This window comes from Hibiscus syriacus, unplaced genomic scaffold (assembly GCF_006381635.1).
Source record: "Hibiscus syriacus cultivar Baekdansim isolate YM2019G1 unplaced genomic scaffold, ASM638163v2 tig00110328_pilon, whole genome shotgun sequence".
In the NCBI taxonomy this organism is placed as follows: Eukaryota; Viridiplantae; Streptophyta; class Magnoliopsida; order Malvales; family Malvaceae; genus Hibiscus; species Hibiscus syriacus.
Genome location: NW_024062685.1, coordinates 2899753 through 2906335, shown reverse-complemented (window position 1 = coordinate 2906335; position 6583 = coordinate 2899753). Strand labels below are relative to the sequence as shown.

At 31.9% G+C, this 6583-nt stretch overlaps 1 long non-coding RNA gene across 1 annotated transcript; it reads left to right on the top strand.

The window, feature by feature from the left end:
- The first annotated feature begins 5299 nt into the window (after positions 1-5299).
- Positions 5300-6271, top strand: LOC120118765. The gene is made up of 3 exons (XR_005515781.1): positions 5300-5740; positions 5928-6056; positions 6157-6271. It is a non-coding gene; the product is annotated as an uncharacterized LOC120118765 (long non-coding RNA).
- The last annotated feature ends 312 nt before the right edge of the window (positions 6272-6583 follow it).

Below are 6583 nucleotides of genomic sequence, written 5' to 3'. Positions count from 1 at the left end.
TCTTCAGTTAGCATATAAAAAATATTTATAGATCAAGGATTAATGCACAGGGTGTACTGACGAGAGGTACAACCAAGTAATAAGATTATGAGATAGTAATGGTGTATACCGCAAGAACGACCGAGAGTGTTGGACGCACATTTATTCTTTTAATTCAAGGGTGAATTGAGGGAAAGTGTATGATTAGCGATTAGAGCATCGCTACCTAGAAACGAACCCGAGTCAAATACTAGACCAATCAAAACCCTAGTCAGTAATCAGTAAATGCAGTAATCGTCGTGAAGTTTCAAAACGAGTAAATACTTCCCCAGAGTCGGAGAATGACTAAAATATCCTTGAGAAGTGTATAACCAAATCAGTACAGATTGACATAAATAATAGATTGGTAATTCCTAGCATAACATTCTAGATTAGAGAAAGAGCAAGTTAACAACTAGGGTGAATAGTAAACGAGATCAGTAATAACTCAAAACAGATAGAAATAGTAACAGTAAAATCTAGAAACAATAATAGCTAGGATGTCATAAAACTAGTTTTTGAGTGACACTCAGGAAACAACAAGGACACCCGAGTTACTTTAGCAATAAGGCGATTGTTTTGTTGTTAGTATGTCCAGGTACGAGTTAGTGCCAATGCACTTATTTTTCCAGTTGGGCGTAGATGCCCTGAGACTCGATGGGGTAAGTTGATGGGGTGTAGGTTTCCAATGCAACTCTGGATCTCACCTCATATATCTTAGGGGCTAGATGTACGTTTTCGATGTAATTTCAGATCTCTCTCAGGTACCGAGGATATTCCAGCAAGATAAAGAGGTGCATGAGCACTGAGATACATCCCCTCAGCCTCACCATAATGTCTGCCATAGCTTCATATTTTTTGTTTTATATCATATATTAGTACATGGTAGGATAAAAGGGTGTGTGAGCTCCGAGATGCAGCCCCTAAGTTGCACTATAATGCCTACCTCGGCTAATGTATGAGTCACAACAAAGTCAATATTGTATTCAGATAATGCACAATAATCAATATTACATTTAGATAATGCATATCAGAGTTGCCACAACATTCAGATGATGCACAGTAGAACTGATATCGCATTTAGATATTGCGTAGTAGATGTAAACATTAAGGTTAGAGATCCTTTAGCAACATGCTCATGGCTAAACCCTTAGCAGAGTATTTAGGGAAGCATGAGATCCCTACTTCAGAGATAAAACAAATAAGCTTTAAGTAGGTAGCACTTGATCTAGATCATGCATGAACCTACTGCTTAGAGCCACATCTTTAGCATGCTTGCTTTTATGAAATTCTTATGATGCTTTAGATTAGGGATTATACTATTGTGCTTTGTAAGCTCTGTCTTTGGATGTTTTCCATTGGCATGTTAGTAGTATGAGCAGTTCGTGGAGCACCGTCGCAACAGGACTTCCAACATCTCCTTCAGAGTACTATATCGTAGTTTAGTGGGCATATGTATTCATAATACCTTAATTATGTATTCATATTATTAAACTCAGAGTTGTATTATTTTTATTTTAAATTATGTGTCATAGAGCTCTGGTTTTGTAAATTGATTTTTATGACAATATGTATGTTTTATTTATGGTACAATTCAGTATGTTTGAAAAGAAAACAAATAAGATTAGAAAATCAGGGTTGCCTCGGTAGTCCAATATGGCATTTTAGGCCCAATCGGGTGTAGGGTATTACAATATACATAATATATATAAACATCATTAAGGTTTATATTCTACGGTTTATGTATATATGGTTTATAAATTATGATTTTCATTTTAATGTTGAATGATTACATTTTATGTAGAACTTTTTTATGATTAATGATTTACAATTTACAAGGTTTAACGTCTACGATTAAGGGTTTATAATTTAATGTTTAGGGTTCATTATTTTTGATTTAAGGTTTCGTTCTTGTGATTAATTTTTCTAATTTTAACCTAACCGTAAACCATTATAACAAAAAAAAACCATAAATTATCTTAACCAAAAAACCCTAAATTGCAAAAAAAAAAAAACAGTGCTAAATAACTCATTCATACATGAACTATACCAAATTCTCAGTTTCATACATATTGTTTAAAAATTCTTGATTTCATACATGATGTTTTCTGCCGTTAATAGATTCACCACTTCCGTCACGGAAGGTCGCGTGGAACCCTACAACCATTGACATGTGGCACTTGAAAAAAAAGTAGTCACTAAAATGACATGTGTCGTGATCGTAGGGTTCTACGTCACATTTTGTGAAGTAAGTGGGTAAATCTGTTAGTGACAGAAAATATCATGTATGAAATCGATAATTTTTAAACAATATGTATGAAACTGAGAATTTGGTATAGTTCTTGTATGAATGGTGTATTTATCCCAAAACCCCAAAGTGCTCAACCAATCTAACCCTAAATCAAAGTCAAAGGTATAGCCCTTGCAGCGCGCTTTCAAAAGCGCTTCCCCTGCAACACGCCTTCCACCGTGGTCGCTAAATCAGCAAAAACCTTGGAAAACGCCCCCTGAAGCGCACCTTTTTTCCATATCAGAAAGGGTGATAGTTTGGTACATATTCGAGAAAAATATGTTAATTTGATACCTTTTATTTTTTGGGTGATTTTCGGATAAAATTACTTAAGTACAAATACTTCATATAACTTTGTGATGAGAATGTAGAGTGCTGAAATTAGAATAGGACTTCCCAAACGTAGGAGTGTTCAAAATTTTGGTTAACTGATAAAACCGATCGAAAAGAAAAAAAATTTCGGTTAATCGGTCGATTAATTTTAAGTTTAGTCAATTAATGATTAATGATTTTTTCAAAGTTCAATTATTAGTTAATTTGGTTTAAAATCGGTTAATTAACCAAAATTTTTAAATTTTTAATATTTTATTTATATTATTTATATATTAATAGCTTTAGGAGTGTTTAAATTTTGGTTTTCACCGAATTAATTAAAATTTTGATTAATTTAGTTAACCGATCAATTAACCAAAATTTGTTCGTTTCGATTAATTATTTTTTGAAAAAAAATTAATTTAATTAATGGTTAAAACAAAAAAATCAATTAATAAATTTTTTAAAGTTTGATTTAGTTGGTTAATCGAACCGATTAATTGAACATCCTATCCAAATGTAAACAAAAGGTAGCCTAGAGAATGGGACAGTGAAGAAAAGAAAATAAAAAGTATGTAAAGAGGACAAAATTACAACAGTGGAAGATTACGGAAGTGACAAATTCAAAGATAAATGCATCTTCATATCGATGCAATACTGAAATCGACATGAATTGAAATATCTACAAAAATTTTAAAATATCAAAGGAAGTAGCTGAGATTCTCTCAACAATGTAAACAACTCATTGATTTGTGCCCTCTGCTCAGCATCAAGAGTGTGATGTATACAGGGGAAAAAATTAGGATTACATTATGAGGGGTAAGTTATTTAATTTTAAAATAAATAGGGTGTAAAAAATAGCTAAATCATAAAAGTTAAGTGATCAAGGTTTAATTTCACTAATTTTAAAATTTAAAGATCTTAGGAAGTAATTAAACCAGACAAATTTAAGGTCTTGTTAATTTAAAAACTGATAGCCTCCTAAAAATAATTATATCAAAAAATTTTGAAAGAAAAAAAAATAATTGTAATAATTTCAAAATTATCAATGACTTAAAAAAATTATATCATCAAAGTTAGGGAAGACATTGTTCCTTCCACCTATAATATAGTTATGTCTCTGAAATTTTTAATTGAACCGAATAAAGTTCAGTTAATCGAAATTTTAATCAAATTAACAAAAATTTATAAATAATATACATTATATATTTAATATTTTTAGTTAATTCGATTAAAACCGAAGTTTAGACACTACTAAGACTATGTGATATATAAATAATATATAATATGTGATATTAATTTAATTAATTAATCAATTTCGAACTGAATTAAACAATAACCAAAATTTAAAAAATTCTTAATTGTTAATGTTGAAACGATTTTTCTTTAAAAGTGAGATTTTGAAAACCACACATTTTAATTCATTCTCTTTTGGTTAATTTTTAATTTAAAAAAAATATGATTTAAAAAAACCTCTCGTTTCGAAAAATTTAGGATTCTTTTTACGATAAATTAAACGGTTCGAAGAGTCGCCACCAATATTTGATTAGGGATAAAAATTAATTTTAATTAAAATGACAAATTGAGGTATGCGTTGCCAAAAATTATTTCGAGAGTCGGTTATGTGTGGGGAAGGATTAGCACCCCCACAGCGCCCTAAATCGGTACCTAGTCAATTAATTAACGTCTTTGCAATGAACTTTAAAAATTCAAACTTAATTTGATTTTTGATCTCATAAAACAAAGATGTGAATTTAATAATATTCAAAAGCACCCAAATAAATTAAATTAAAATTATCAAGTCGTTTTAGAAAGATAAAGAATGTTCGATTATTTAAAAATATCGAGACCAGATCTTAGATGAGTTGTAACAATCTTTTCTAGAAACAATTAAATAACCGAACATTTCCTTTTCTTTCATTTCCAAATTTTAAGTGATGAATCAATTTTTTAGGTTTCACTTTCGGGACACACCTTTAATTTAAAATCGTCAAAATGGCCCTCTAATGAGTTAAGACGAGCAACTCAAGAAAATTTTAAATTAAAAGGGTATTATCATTAGTCTGATTATGTATTTATAAGTCAAGTTATGCACATGAGGATCTCATACAAATTGTGCAAAAAGGATGTCATTCCAAAATTAATTAAACAAAATTAAAAAAATCATACAACGTGACATACAAAAAATTTATACATGTATTTTTTAATTAAAAAAATTATAAACCATGCATATTAACATATATTGTATACATGTGACTTAAATATAAAATATAAAAACATGATATGCTAAACTAAAAATTTTAAAAAGGTATGTATATACATATTAAAAAAATGACCAAATTTAAATGTACGTAAAATTAAACATATGAAATTGGAAATAAACTAGCGACTTAAACAAAAATACACATGAATCTAGAGGGTTTTATATACAATTTATCCTATTTGGTTTAAATTAAGATAATATGCCAAATAGCATAAATAATACATGCACATTTGAAACGAAACAAGAAAGGCACTGCTTTGTAAAAGAAAGCATAAATTGTGAGGGCCTAAACTCTAGTTTACCCAAATCATCATGGTGACTAAACTCTAATTTACCTGAAACTATTAATATAAAACCTAACTAAATAATTAAACCTAAACTAATCCTATGCAACCCCACCAGCCGCTCCTCATCTCTCAACCCCTTTCTCTGAAGCTCACATGAACGCACCGAGAGTCCCCATTGTTCCACGCTCGCCCGGCCACCATCAACAGTGGGTTTGACTCCGATCGCCCTAAAATCTCGCGTATTTCTTCTTCTAATCTAGATATGGTCCCTAAAAGCTTAGAAGCAAACCTTAATTCCCTTTTTTCTCTTTCAATGGACACTCTTAAAATCCTATCAATGCCGAAAATTAACCCTTCAACCCCAACTTCGACCACCACAACAACCTCCTCTGTCCATCGTCCACCGTAACCTAACCGCGAAACTCATTCCTCAACCACTTCAAAACCTATCGATCGAACCCAAAACCGAGCCTACATGCAAAACATAATATGGTTCGAAGGGACCTCGACTCTACTCTTTCCGATGACCTCAAGAGACCTCGACTCCGACAATGGACATCCACATTTAAGGTAAACGACCCCCACTTTTCTTAATACTCTGTTTTGATTTCAGAAAAAAAATGTGAGAAAAGGGTTGTTTGAGGTTCGAAAGAAAGTTAAAAAAAATTAGAAACTTCTTATGTTTGTACTGTTTAATTTTCCGAATATGAAAGAAAAACTCTAACATGGATCGTTTTTTTTTTGAATAATCGGGAAGGTCACATGGGTTCTGTTTGTAAATTCTCTCTCGATTTCCTCTACCTCAGATGACCCCGGACGAACAATCTTTATTCCAGACGACAAGACTCGACTCCCCTACCCCAATGGAGACCCGATGCAGAACTAGGTAAAGAAAAGCTAATTTCTATCCTTTCTCGTTCTTTACTGCTTGATTCAAAAAGTGTTATTTACTAAGACTAACATCGATCCCTTTTCTTTGACAACAGAACCCGACGGTGATGAAACAAAGTCAACGAGACTCCCTACTTTCGCATAATCCAAGTGAATTCCTAATCCCTCTCTATTTTCAGTTGAATAATAATAGCATAAAAAAACAGATTGGAAATAAAAAATAAATGGAAGAAAAATACCTCGAGAAAGTGTGTATTTTAATTGCTTTCTCTGTTTTTTTTTTTTGAATTCTGAGATTACACCTCGTTTTTCTTTTGTATTCCTTTACACTATGAGGTTGTTGATATCTAACAGGGTCCTCGGCTCCTAGTCCTTTTTTTTCTGAAATACTTTCCTTCGTTTATGGTTCTCTATCCGTTTCTTGTGTGTGTTCTCCGGTTCTTATCGTCGATCGTCCCCTTTTTTCTTTCTGGTGGTTTGCCGATATATCTCCCATCCTTTCCCCGCTTGTTAACCCCCCCC